Genomic DNA, 15,604 nt, shown 5'->3' on the forward strand with positions numbered 1-15,604 from the left:
CTTGGACAAGACTGCCCCAAGGGTTTAAAAATTCACCTACCCTATTTGGTTCAGCTCTAAGTCAAGATCTACTGGATTTCGAGTCTATCCCAGGAGAATGTGTATTGTTACAATATGTAGATGACTTGTTGATAGCAGCAGTTACAAAAGAAAAATGTCAGCAAGCAACGCACGATCTACTACATATTCTCTGGAAGGCAGGATACAAGGTGTCCAGGAAGAAGGCTCAGTTGTGTTTGCCAACTGTCAAGTATCTGGGATTCCATATCTCTGAAGGTCAAAGGATTATGGGGCCAGAGAGAAAAGAAGCTGTCTGCCAAATACCAATACCCAAGAATAGAAGACAAGTGCGAGAATTCTTGGGGGCAGCAGGCTTCTGTAGGATATGGATTCCCAGCTATGCGATACTGGCAAAACCTCTGTACGCAGCCATCAAAGGTACAGAGCACGACCCCTTCTTATGGACCCAAGAACAGCAAACGGCATTTGAAGATGTGAAGAAGGCTTTGATGAGTGCCCCAGCATTAGGTCTACCTGATCACACACGACCATTCTACTTATATGTACACGAGCAAAGAAGAATGGCTGTGGGAGTATTGACACAGTACTTGGGATCATGGCAAAGACCTGTTGCCTACATGTCTAAGCAACTGGATGCAGTGGCCAGCGGACTTCCACCTTGTCTAAGAGCCGTAGCTGCAGCCGCCCTGCTAGTAGCTGAAGCCGATAAACTCACTCTGGGTCAAGAACTTTATGTACGAGTCCCACATGCAGTACAGACGTTGTTGGATTACAAAGGAAATCATTGGTTTAGTAACAGCCGTATGACCAAGTATCAAGCAATGTTGTGTGAAAACCCAAGAGTGCATTTAGAGACTGTAAACACCTTAAATCCAGCTACCCTTTTGCCGCAACCTACTGAAAGTCAACATGATTGTTTGGAAGTAATGGATGAAGTATTTTCAAGTAGACCAGATCTTCGTGATTTTCCCATCCAGAACCCCGATGTTCAATATTACACCGACGGCAGTAGTTATGTGAAAGAAGGGATCCGCTATGCAGGATATGCAGTGACAACAATAGACAAGGTGATAGAAGCTCGGCCACTGGCGAAAGGAACATCAGCACAAAAGGCAGAATTAATAGCACTAACACGAGCGTTACAATTGGCTGAAGGTTTAAGAGTAAATATCTATACGGACTCTAAGTATGCGTTTTTAACCACTCATGCCCACGGAGCTTTGTATAAAGAAAGAGGACTACTGAATTCAGAAGGCAAAGAAATCAAGTACGCAGCTGAAATCCTACAACTATTGGAAGCAGTGTGGGAGCCGAAAGAAGTCGGTATCATACATTGTCGAGCGCATCTGAGAGGAGATGGTGATGTAACCAAGGGAAATCGGATGGCAGATAGTGCAGCTAAGCGTGCTGCTGAATCAGGAAGACAGGAGTATGTGGGGCATATAGCTGCTCTTATACCAACTCCACTGTCCCAATGGACTCCAGTTTATACAGCTCAAGAAGAGGAGTGGTTAAAGACTGAACCGGGAAAGTATTTGGAGAACAAGTGGTATCAGCTAGAAGATGGAAGAATAGTCATACCAGCATCACTAGCGGTAGAAATTGTCCAAAATTATCACAACGGGACACATTCTGGGAGAGACAGTACTGAAGAATCTCTCAGGAAACATTTCTACATACCAAGATTGTCCAACTTGACTCAGGCCATTGTACGCAGATGTGTAACGTGTGCTAAGAATAATGCAAGACAAGGACCAGTAAAGCCACCAGGAGTCCAGTTTATGGGGGGACTCCCCATGTCCGATCTACAAATAGACTTTACAGTAATGCCTAAATCGGGTGGACATCGTTACCTGTTGGTAATTGTGTGCACCTATTCAGGCTGGGTAGAAGCATGTCCTACTCGTACAGAGAAAGCAGGAGAAGTTGTAAGATTCCTGCTACGAGAAATAATACCCCGATATGGACTACCCTGTTCTATAGGATCGGACAATGGTCCAGCTTTTGTTCATCAGTGCCTACAACAACTGACTCATATGCTTGGTATAAAGTGGAGGCTTCATACTGCATATAGACCCCAGAGTTCTGGTAAGGTAGAGAGAATGAATAGAACTATAAAGAACCAGTTGGCTAAAATGTGTCAGGAAACCCAACTTAAGTGGAACGTTCTCTTACCCATGGCTTTATTGCGAATCCGCAGTACCCCTACCAGAAGGATGGGCCTCTCTCCTTTTGAAATCATGTATGGGCGACCACCTCCCGTACTTGGTAACTTAAGGGGGGACTTGAGTCAGTTGGGAGAAGGAATTACCCGGCAGCAGGTTGTAGAGTTGGGTAAGACTATGGAGGAGGTACAGAAATGGGTACAAGATAGATTACCTGTGAATATTTATCCCCCTGTTCATAGTTATCATCCAGGAGACCAAGTGTGGATTAAAGAGTGGAATAATGTACCGTTAGGGCCCAAGTGGAGAGGTCCTTATGTTGTTCTTTTGTCTACCCCTACAGCGATAAAAGTAGCCGAAGTAACTCCGTGGATACATCACTCCAGGGTTAAACCAGCAGCAGTCGATTCTTGGCAAATTACAGCAGATCCAGAGAATCCCTGCAAGATCCGGTTGAAACGCACTACTCAGTCGGAGTAACGAGGAATTATTGTGGATTACAAATTTTATTGTTACAGGTGTGAGTGAGAAGGCCATAATAAAGCCTGTCCGCTTACCAACACATAGTGTATAAGCCAGGAAAGTCTCGAAGGGACACCTGTGAAGACGAGCAGAACTCCATTCCCTGCAGCCCTCACATCCTGGAAGCTGAGGTTCCATCGCACGGACGAAGACTGAGGATGACGGCGAAAGATGTGCTTTTGATTGTGTTTATTTATATGTGTTTTTATATTCAGGAAGGTAGAGGTACCGACACTCCTAGCTGTGAGGTATGCATTAAGACTACGAGAACAGGTAACCATATTTCCCAAACCCTAATTTGGCTTTCACAATACGAATGTAAAGGAGAGGTATCAAGATGTAGATACCTAAATATAGACTATAGTGTGTGCCATTTAGGAGTAGGAGAACCTAAGTGCTTCAGTCCAGAGTATCAACCTCGTACAATTTGGTTGACTCTCAGGAATGGAGATCCTCAGGGGACCCTAATTAATAAGACGGTGTTAGAATCCGTACATTCTTCGGGTGTTCTGCTATTTGATGCATGTAAGGCGATATCAAGTGGTAGAAAACCGTGGAATGTATGTGGGGATCTTAGATGGGAGAGGACGTATGGGTCTAATGATAAATATATTTGTCCCAGTGGTAAAAATAAATATGTGAGTCCTAGATGCCCAAATAAAGACTATAACTTTTGTCCATATTGGTCTTGTGTGGGGTGGGCGACTTGGGGACAGACAGTAGATAAAGACATGATAGTGACTAAGTTGCCGACTAGCCCTTATTGTAAGTCTATGGAATGCAACCCAGTCCATATACTTATTAATAACCCCGACAAGTTCCTAGATAAGTATGGAAATTTATTTGGGTTTCAGATATACGGGACGGGTTTAGATCCTGGGACATTATTGTTTATAGGAATAGAGACTGATACGGTATCCTCCCAGACTCATCAAGTATACCATTCCTTTTATGAAGAGATGAGTATAGATAATAAGATCCCCCATAACGCTAAAAACCTGTTCATTGACCTAGCTGAAAGTATTGCCGGTAGTCTTAATGTTACCAACTGCTATGTGTGTGGAGGTACTAACATGGGAGACCAATGGCCTTGGGAAGCAAAGGAGGTAATGTCCGGTTCTGAGGCAGTTGACCAACTAATATCTACACAAGCCGATTATCATTTGAGTGTTAGAGGTAAATCTGAGTGGAGATTAAAGACCTCCATCATAGGTTATGTTTGCATAGCAAGGAAAGGAATAATGTATAATACTTCTGTAGGAGAATTAACTTGTCTAGGGCAAAAAGCTTATGATGATGATACTAAAAATACAACTTGGTGGTCGGCTTCAAATGTCTCAGAACCATCTAACCCGTTTGCTAGATATGCCAGTTTAAAGGATGTGTGGTTTGATTTATCCATCACATCTACCTGGAGAGCCCCAGCAAATTTGTACTGGATCTGTGGTAAGAAAGCCTATTCGGAGTTGCCACAGGACTGGGAAGGGGCATGTGTGTTGGGTATGCTCAAACCATCCTTCTTCTTGTTACCGATTGAAACAGGTGAGACTTTAGGTGTTAAAGTGTATGATGTGAATCATAGGAAGAAAAGGGGACCCTTAGAGATAGGCACCTGGGAAGATAATGAATGGCCTCCCCAGCGTATCATAGATTATTATGGGCCAGCCACGTGGGCAGAAGATGGTACCTTTGGTTATAGAACCCCAATTTATATGCTCAACCGTATTATAAGATTACAGGCGGTGGTTGAGATTATTACTAATGAGACCTCACAAGCACTCAATCTTCTAGCGAGGCATAATACCAGGATGAGGACAGCAGTGTACCAAAATAGATTAGCCTTGGATTACCTTTTGGCAGTAGAGGCAGGTGTATGTGGGAAGTTTAACCTGAGCAATTGCTGTCTTCAAATAGATGACGAAGGGCAAGCAATAGCTGAGCTTACTAGCCATATGGTTAAACTAGTGCATGTGCCTACTCAGGTATGGAAAGGGTACAATCCAAGTAGTTGGTTTGGTAGCTGGTATGAGTGGTTTGGAGGGCTTAAGGCAGTGGTAGGTGGAGTCCTACTGATTTTACTGTTGTGTCTACTCCTACCGTGTCTTATACCCTTAGTAGTTAGGTCTGTGCAAAGCCTGATAGGAAGTATAGCAGAGAGGAAGGCTGCTGCACAGATAATGGCGATATATAAGTATAAGGCTCTAGATCAAGGAGAACCAATGCAGGAAGATGAGTGTTAAAAGATTCACATCATAAGATAAGTCTGGTCTGGTTCATGGTAACCTGAGGTATATGCAAACCAAGGTTAAGTGATGCCTCAAGTAATTGTGAAATATCAGAGGCATCAAAGGGGGGAATGTGATGTAATTCCAGTAAAATACAAGTTTAGCAGGCTAAGATTGCCACAAGGCATATGTATGTATATGTGTTTGTAGTATCAGTTAGTTAATTACACGTAGCTAAGATACTGTTATCACTGTACTGACCAGGTGCAGGAATGTAAGAACTGGAATTACGCGTCCCTCTCCTTTGTATCAGATGAGCCACGTGGTTAGACCGGATGGATGAGTTTAGACTCTATTTATTAAATAGGTTAAGGGTATGTGTGGGTGTAGTTAATTGTGGGAGGAGCTACAGTGCTATATAAGGAATGTACTCTATGTATTCAGTACTCAGACTTTGCTGTATTTTGGTGACGCTAGTCCCTCTGAGTCCCGATCGGTGATCCAATAAAGAATCTCTTCCTTCCTGAAGAAACCTGTGTCCATCTCTCTGTGCTTGGCTTCCGTCAGTTTCTCCGGTATCACTTTAGTGTGTGTGTATATATATATTTGGACATATTGTATGCGTGAGGGACGCAGTGTGTGTGTATGTAAGAGGGGTGCTGTGTGTGAGGGTGTTTTTATGTGCCGTCACATTCTAGGTTTCTAATTTTCTTAGTCTGTTAACTCACTGAGGGTTATTTTATATATATATATATATATATATATATATATATATATATATAAATAAAATAACCCTCAGTGAGTTAACAGACAAAGAAAATTAGAAAGAGCTCATATATATATATATATGTGTGTGTGTGTGTGTGTGGGAGTGTGCTGTATATGTGTGAGCGAGGGTGCTGTGTGTGTCTGAGGGTGCTGTGTGTGTCTGAGGGTGCTGTGTGTGTGTCTGAGGGTGCTGTGTGTGTGTCTGAGGGTGCTGTGTGTGTCTGGGGGTGCTGTGTGTGTCTGGGGGTGCTGTGTGTGTCTGGGGGTGCTCTGTGTGTGTGTCTGGGGGTGCTGTGTGTGTGTGTGTCTGGGGGTGCTGTGTGTGTGTGTCTGGGGGTGCTGTGTGTGTGTCTGGGGGTGCTGTGTGTGTGTCTGAGGGTGCTGTGTGTGTTTGAGTGCGCTGAGTGTGTTTGAGTGTGCTGTGTATGTTTGGGTTCTGTGTGTGTGTCTGAGGGTGCTGTGTGTGTCTGAGGGCGCTGTGTGTGTTTGAGTGCGCTGTGTGTGTTTGAGTGCGCTGTGTGTGTTTGAGTGCGCTGTGTATGTTTGGGTGCTGTGTGTGTCTGAGGGTGATGTGTGTGTCTGAGGGTGCTGTGTGTGTTTGGGTGCTGTGTGTGTCTGGGGTGCTGGTGCTGTGTGTGTGCCTGGGGGTGCTGTGTGTGTCTGGGGGTGCTGTGTGTGTCTGGGGGTGCTGTGTGTGTGTGTCTGGGTGCTGTGTGTGTTTGTGTGCTGTGTGTGTGAATGTATATTTTATCTACATTTAAATATATATTTTTTATTAATAAAAAAAAAAAAAAAAAGTGATATCCCCCCTCCTCCCTTCTTACCTTTTAGCCTGGAAGGAGGGGGGGTCTGTTCTGCCTGTGGGGAGAGGGGGATTCGTTCTGCCTGGGGGGTGGGGGGGGGGGGGGTGCCGTGCAGCTTCCTTCCCTGGTAGTCCAGTGGTGAGAGTGAACTTTAACCGCGGCAACGCTCAGACCTCGCGAGAGGACCCGGCGGAGCTGCTGGCTAGAGCTCCGCCGGTCCTCTCGCCTGCCTTCCTACCTCACACCCTCTCCTGCCGGCGGCCGCCTGTCAGTGTCTCTGGGCCGGTGAGGGAGATCTTTGGGGGAAGGGTGGTCATTAACCTATATCAATTACCCAGATATAAATTGGGACAGAGGGACTAGTCGTTCAGCAAAGGGAATTAGGTTTTTGAACTTGTTAAATGACACCTTCATGTCACAACTTGTACAAGCACCAACTAGAAGTGACGCTTGGCTGGACCTGGTTCTAACAAACAACGTTGATCTTTTGACCTACATTCAAGTAGGTGAGCACTTGGGAAATAGTGATCACAATATAGTGTCCTTTGCAATAAACTAAAAAAACTAAAGCATATGGGGTATACTAAAACATATATTTTTTAAAAGGCCAATTTCTATAAGTTAAGGGCAACTTTACAATATATTGACTGGTATAAACTCTTTAGTGAAAAGAACATGAAGGATAAATGTCATCTTCCAACAAATATTTGAAAGGTACATTTCTCAGTATGTACCATTGGGTAATAAATATAAAAGAAACAAATTGAAACCAATGTGGCTTAGTTGAGAAGTAAAACAAGAGATTAAAAATAAGAAAAGGGCATTTAAAGCATTTAAATCGGACAAATCAGAGGCATCCTAAAAAGATATAAGGAAGCCAATAATGTGTGCAAAACGGTGAACAGATTTGCTCAACTTCAAAATGAAAAAATGATAGCCAAAGAGAGCAAAACAAACCCCAAAGCATTTTTAAGTACATAAATTCTAAAAAACAACTAAAAATGAAAGTGTAGGTATACTAAAAACTGGGATGGGGGTGTTAGTTAATGAAGACCTGGAAAAGGCAGACATTTTAAAGATTAATTCTCCTCTGTATATATTAAGGAAGAACCTATGGCAACATATATGCAAATGATTGCTGCTAAAAACTTGCAGAAAAATTGTAATAGATTAACTCAAGACAAGGTGCTGCAGCAACTAAAGAAAGTTAAGATGAACAAAGCTCCAGGGCCTGACGGTATTCATCCACGAGTATATAAGGAACTAAGTGTAGAAATAAGTGAACCTCTGTTTTTAATCTTTCAAGATTCTTTTCTTTCAGGAAGTTTTCCGGAGGATTGGAGGAAGGCAGGTGTGGTTCCTCTATTCAAAAAGGGTTCAAAATCCTTGCCTGGAAATTATAGACCTGTGAGCTTAACTTCTGTGGCTGGAAAAGTATTTGAAAGGTTATTAAAGGATAATATTCAAGAATTCCTTGAGAAGAAAATGGTTATCAGCAAAAATCAGCATGGTTTTATAAAGCACAGGTCATGTCAAACTAACCTGATTGCATTATACGAAGAAGTACCGTATATACTCGAGTATAAGCCGAGTTTTTCAGCACATTTTTTGTGCTGAAAAAACCCAACTCGGCTTATACTCGAGTCATAGTCTGTATTATGGCAATTTGCATTGCCATAATACAGACTGGGGGGAGAGGGGTGCTGGCAGAGCTGTACTTACCTTTCCTGCAGCTCCTGTCAGCTCTCTCCTCCTCCGCGACGTCCGTTCAGCAGTCCGTTCAGCAGTCTCGCGAGAGAGCAGGGAGGGGGGGACGAAAAAAAATATAATTAAAAAAAATTAATAATAATAATTCAATTAAATAATAAATAATAATAATAAAAAATATAATAATATTAAAAAATAAAAATTTATAATTAATACAAAAATTATTAATATATCAAAATGCCCACCCCCACCAACACATACACAAACACACACTGCATCACACACACACTGCATCACACTTCATTCATATACACACACTGCACTCACACACACTGCACTTATACACACACTGCATTCATACACTGCACTCATACATACACGCACTGCACTCATACATACACACACTGCACTCATACACACACTGCACTCATACACACTGCACTCATACACACTGCACTCATACACACTGCACTCATACATACACGCACTGCACTCATACATACACGCACTGCACTCATACATACACACACTGCACTCATACACACACTGCACTCATACACAATGCACTCATACACACTGCACTCATACACACTGCACTCATACACACTGCACTCATACACACACACACACACACACACTGCATTCATTATATACACACACTGGAAATAAATATTCAATTAATATATACGCACACACACTGCACTCATACGCACACACACTGCACTCATACACACACACACACACTGCACTCATACACACACACACACTGTACTCATACACACGCACTGCACTCATACACGCGCACTGCACTCATACACGCGCACTGCACTCACACGCACTGCACTCACACGCACTGCACTCACACGCACTGCACTCACACGCACACACTGCATTCATTATATACACACACTGTAAATAAATATTCAATTAATATAATTTTTTTAGGATCTAATCTTATTTAGAAATTTACCAGTAGCTGCTGCATTTCCCACCCTAGTCTTATACTCGAGTCAATAAGTTTTCCCAGTTTTTTGGGGTAAAATTAGGGGCCTCGGCTTATATTCGGGTCGGCTTATACTCCAATATATACGGTAAGTAGAATTATATAACCGGGTGTTGCAGTGGATGTGATCTATTTGGATTTTCCAAGGCATTTGATACAGTTCCACATAATAGATTAGTGTTCAAACTCAAAGAAATCGTTCTAGATGAAAATTCTTGTTCTTGGGTAGATCGTTGACTTAAAAATAGAGTACAAAGAGTTTTCATTAAAGGTAAATTTTCGAGCTGGACAGAGGTGGCAAGTGGTATCTCTCAGGGTTCTGTTCTGGGACTCCTTCTATTTAACATGTTTATGAATTATCTTGAAAAAAAGGATTGAAAGTCATGTTTCAGTGTTTGCAGATGACACAAAACTCTGTAAAGTAATACAATGTAAGCAAGATATTACTTTGCTGCAGAGGAATTTAGATAGACGGGGGGACTGGGCACTCAAATGGCAGATTAAATTTAGTGTTGAAAAAATGCACTTCGGCGTAATGAATGCACAAGCAACGTATACCCTTTATGGAAGCGAATTAGAGATAACAACCCACGAAAAGGACTTGGGAATTGTTATAGACAACAAACTATGCAACAATGTGTAATGTCAATCAGCAGTGGCTAAGGCCAGTAAGGTATGAAAAAAAGGGCATTCATTCTCAATATGAAAATATCATTTTGCCTCTTTATAAATCACTGGTAGGACCACATCTTAAATATGCTGTGCAATTTTGGGCACCTGTTCTAAAGAAGGATATTATGGCACTAGAAAACGTGTAGAAAAAGTGCAGAAGCTAATTAATAAAAGTAATGGAACATAACAGCTATGAAGAAAGGTAACAAATTTAAACCTCTTTAGTTTAGAAAAACATTGCCTCAGAGGGGATATGATAACATTATACAAATATATCCTGGGCAATACAAACCATTGTGTGGAAATCTATTCACAAACCAGACTTTACATAGGACATGCGTTTAGACTAGAAGAAAAAAGATTTTGTCTATGGCAAAGAAAATGTTTTTTTTACTGTAAGAACAATCAGGATGTGGAATTCTCTGCCTGAAGAAGTGGTGTTATCAGAGTCCATACAGATGTTCAAACAACAACTAGATGCATACTTGCAAAAACAGAATATGCAAGGATATAATTTTTCAATGTAGGGTAATAGCTTCTTGATCCAATGATTAATCTGACTGCCATTCTCGGGTCAAGAAGGAATTTTTTTCCTAATTTGTTGCAAAATTGGAAGTGCTTCAAACTTTTTTTTTTGCCTTCTTTTGGATCAACAGCAAAAAACAAATGTGAGGAAGGTTGAACTTGTTGGACCAAAGTCTCTTTTCAGCTATGTAACTATGTAAGCTTGTTCACAAAAGGCAGGGTCAATGCAAAGATTTTACCCTTCAGTATCTTTTCTATTGTTTTCATCTTTCTAGTTTCTTTCTTTTTCCATGCCACTTTTTCTGTAGTTTTTATATCACCAACAATTTTAGTTATGAAGAAAGGTTAAAACATTTAAATCTCTTTAGCTTGTAAAAACGACGCCTCAGAGGGGACATGATAACATTATACAAATATATTTGGGGCCAGTACAAACCACTATCTGGAAATCTATTCATAAACAGAGCTATACATAGGACATGAGGTCACGCATTTAGGCTGGTAGAAAGGAGATTTAGTCGAAGGCAAAGAAAACGTAAAACTTTTTTTACAGTAAGAGCAATAAGGGTATGGAATTCTCTGCCTGAAGAGGTGGTTTTATCAGAGTCCATACAGATGTTTAAACAGAAATTGGATAAATACTTGCAAAAACATAACATGCAGGGATATAATTTCTAATTAGTGGGGTAATAGCTGCTTGATCCAAGGAGATATCTGACTGCCATGTTGTGGTCAAGAAGGAATTTTTTCCTAGTTTGTTGCAAAATTGGAAGCACTTCAGACTGTTTTTTTTTGCCTTCTTTTGGATCAACAGCAAAAACATATGTGAGGAAGGCTGAACTTGATGGACACAAGTCTCTTTACAGCTATGTAACCATGTAACACTGGGAGCCCAAGACGGACACTTCATATTAAGTCCCGGGATGACTTATGTTTAACCCCTTCAGGACGGAGTCAATAGTGCACGTTCTGATCAAAACAAAACGTAAACAGAAACTGGAATTTGCGCTGTATGTCTGTTCAACCGTAATACACCGCTGTCACATTAAGTGCACCCACACTTATTATATATCATTTTGTTCAGGAGAAACAGGGCTTTAATTTACCATTAACAATGCATATATGGAACATAATTTATTATAAATAAAATTTAAAAAAATGTAAGGAAAATTTGTATTTCAGACGGAAAATTTGTATTTCCATCTGACATTTTAGCTGTGAATGTCATAATACTGTTAGGTTTTACTGCAACAAAAAGGAACATATTTGTAATCAGCGATGTCTCACAAGTACAACAGTACCCCCCATTAACAGGTTTTATGGTGTTTTGGAAAGTTACAGGGTCAAATATAGTACGTTCCATTTTCAAACTGAAATTTGCCAGATTAGTAAAGTTATCTTTGAGACAGTGTGGTAGCCCAGGAATGAGAATTACCCCCATAATGGCATACCATTTGAAAAAGTAGACAACCCAAGGTATTGAAAGTGGGTTATGATTGGTCTTTTTTTAGTAGCCACTTAGTCACAAACACTGGCCAAAGTTAGCGTTCATATTTATTTTTGTGTGAAAAACGCAAAAAACTACGTAATATTTGGCCAGTGTTTGTGATTAAGTGGCTACTAAGAAAGACTGGACATACCCCACTTGCAATACCTTGGCTGTCTACTTTTGCAAATGGTATGCCATCATGCGGATAATTCTCATTCCTGAAATATAAAGAGATACAGTAAAACCAGTGGAATACACATATATAGAAGTAAACCAAGAGCTCCTTATACACCTTAGTGAGTACCCTTCGCCCTCACAATAAACGAAATATACATACAATATAAGGTGAAGTTTCTTCTGGTTTAAAATAGATAACAATATAAAATGGGGTTTCTTCTTATTAAAATAGATACCCTAGAGATAAAACAAAGAAGGACACATCATAGTGCAATATTGTCTGAATTTTCTATAAATTTCAGGGAAATATGTGAAAATAAACTCACAAAGCAAGAGCCTATGGAATAAGGCTCAATCTTCCAGCGTTGTGGGATTAAGGTTCCCACTCCCTTCTTTATGCTGCCAGAAGGTGATGAATAGTATGATGTCCTCTCACAGGTTAGTATAGGAGGTGATGAATAGTATGATGTCCTCTCACAGGTTAGTATAGGTAATATAAAGTGCTTTATTAATAAAGTGCACAAGTAGAATATAAAAAATAAGACCTTACAGTTGTAGGCAGTCTTATAGAGATAGTCTCTAGTAGCAAAACGCGTTTCACCTCTTGATGAGGCTTCCTCAGTTGCTGTAAATTCTTGCTGTGGGTGTTCTTCGTTTGTAGTATGAATTTCGCGCCATTTTCCCGGCTTAATTATTCAATCGTGGCGTTTTTACTTCCGCATTGATTCAGTCATTTCCGGTTTCGGCATATGCGTTCCAGCAGTGGAACGCATGCGTTACGGTTCCGGTTTTCGTGTGTGCAGGCATGGCTCTGCGTCCTACTTGGTCTAATTCTTCGATGTCAGTCCATAAAGAATGATAATCATTAAGCAATAAAGTGAATATTAAGAAGGGAAACACACTAAGAACAAAAATAGATGCATATTAAAATACAATTAAGTGCAATAGAGAGAGACATTTCTCATATGGAAATGCAAGACATCTTAGAGTTTCTATGTGAATCGTGTTCTTTTATAATAAGAGGACAAAGGATATAAAGATAAAAATAAAATAAAACAGCCCCTAAATAGGTTAAAAAGTTTTTTTTAAAAAATTATTTAAAATAGAAGTTTAAACATATTAATAACACTATGTATATCTAAAAATGACTTTTGATAAAGCCTCTGGAGAGGCGAAACGCGTCAAGTGGGACCCCCTTATTTTTGGACATTTGTACCTATACTTTTATATGTGATATTTTATAATAAATAGTCTATTTTATACATTTAGACATCTATTTTTTATTATTTTACATTATTACTCTTTTATGTCCTGTCAACTACCTGGTGCCATCATATCCTTAGGTGGGGATAGTACCACCCATGCTGTGATAACTAGAGCAGGTCTTGCTCTACAAATTGTAAGTACATTACTTTATCTTACTACCCTGATTTTATAGTACTTACTACACTATCAGAGCGTCTTTTTCTCTTTTATCCCCATTGTGCATTTGGAGGACCAGTACCATCTTTACCATCTTGCATCCTTATTATACCGTCCACGCTGAAAAAAGTAGAGCTCTTATATAGCTCTACCGTATGTGAGTGTTTTTCCTACAGTTATCTAGCACAAATATTTGCACTGTTATATACTGTATTGCACTATTATTTTTTCTGTTTTATTATTCCGAGGTATTTTACCAACTTTTCCTCGCAGAGGTGTATGTACGTATAATATTTGGGCGCAGTATACGCCATATTTTATAATATATAAAAATGGGTTGACTAAAAGTAGGAGACTTTTAAAAAAAAAAAATATTTAGAAGGTGTTAATCATGTTAAAATCACTGAATATTTAAAAATGGCAAACCTCAAAATCTGAATTAAGACCATGGGGGATGAGAGTTTTAAAAGTATATATAAATTTCATTTCCTCTTTCCCTAATATTTTAATGTAATTACCCCCTCTCCAATCCCTTTTCACTTCTTTAATTGCACAGAAGAACAAGTTCTCCGGATTTTGGTTATGGATATCTTTAAAATGTTGCAATACGCTATGGGTTTCCAAGCCATTTTTAATGTTGCGAATGTGTTCAGCGATTCTAATTTTTAAAGGTCTGATGGTTCTCCCCACGTACAGCAGATTACAAGGGCATTTTAAAATATATATAATACCTTTGGAGTGACACGTGAGGTGGTCTTTAACAATATATGGTTTCTGAATGATACCTTCTAGATCTTCAAAGTGTCTCCTTGTCTGTTTAGTTGTTCTGCATGGGAGGCATGTACCGCAACCATAAAATCCTTTAAGATCCTGAATAAAATGTTTAGGTTTTGTAGGGTTTAGATGATTCTTGACTAATATATTTTTAAAAATTCTGGCTCCTCTGTATGTGATCCTGGGTTTTGGTGGTAAAATTTTATGTAAGATTGGGTCATCTTTCGGTAGGTGCCAATGTTTATTTATAGTCTTATGTATACGCTTGTTATGTCCGTTAAAATTGCAGATAAAAGGAACTTCGTTAGTATCAGTTCTCGTTCTCTTTGGTTTGTATTGAACAAGTTGATTCCGTTTTAATTTACCTACCTAATTTACTTACCTAATTTTCCGTTTTAATTTGGGCTACCATACGCTCTCAAAGGCAACATAACCAATCTGGCAAATTTCAATCTCAAAAAAATGAAAGTCAAGCCTTATATGTGACTCTCTAACTTTCCAAAACACCATAAAACCTGTACATGGGGGGTACTGTTATTCACGGGAGACTTCACTAAACACAAATATTAGTGTTTTAAAACAGTAAAACATATTACAACAATAATATAGTCCATAAAATTGCCGTTCGTTTGTAAAAAATGCAAAAAATTTCACTTTTACTTAAAATATCATCGTTGTAATACAATTTACCAGTTTGAAACACTAATATTTGAGTTCAGCGAAGTCTCCCGAGTAAAACAGTACCCCCTATGTACAGGTTTTATGGTGTCTTGGAGAGTTACAGGGCCAAATATAGTGCTTGCGAATTAAATTCTCTGCACTTTCTCCCTGTGTTGTCAGGCATGTCAATCAAATTTTAATTAATCAAATCACATATTTATGTTAAAAGATTACTTAAATATACATGTCGAATTTTAATATATACTGTATTTATCGGCGTATAAAACGCACCTCATTTTAAGAAGGAAATTCCATGAAATTTCGCCCCCTCCCATAGTATTCCCCCCCTCATCCCATAATGTTCCCCCCCCTTTCCATAGCATTCTCCACCCCCTACCATAGTGTTCCCCCCCTCATCCCATAGTGTCCCCCCCTTTCCATAGTATTCTCCCTCCCTCCCATAGTATTCTCCACCCCCTCCCATAGTGTTCCCCCCCTCATCACATAGTGTTCCCCCCTTTCCATAGTATTCTTCCCCCCCTCCCATAGTGTCCCCCCCTTCCATAGTATTCTTGCCCCCATAGTGTTCCCCCCTTTCCATAGTATTCTTTCCCCCCCTCCCATAGTGTTCCCCCCCTTTCCATAGTATTCTCCACCCCTCCCATAGTGCC

The sequence above is a fragment of the Pelobates fuscus genome, chromosome 4, assembly GCF_036172605.1.
Source record: "Pelobates fuscus isolate aPelFus1 chromosome 4, aPelFus1.pri, whole genome shotgun sequence".
Classification (NCBI taxonomy): domain Eukaryota; kingdom Metazoa; phylum Chordata; class Amphibia; order Anura; family Pelobatidae; genus Pelobates; species Pelobates fuscus.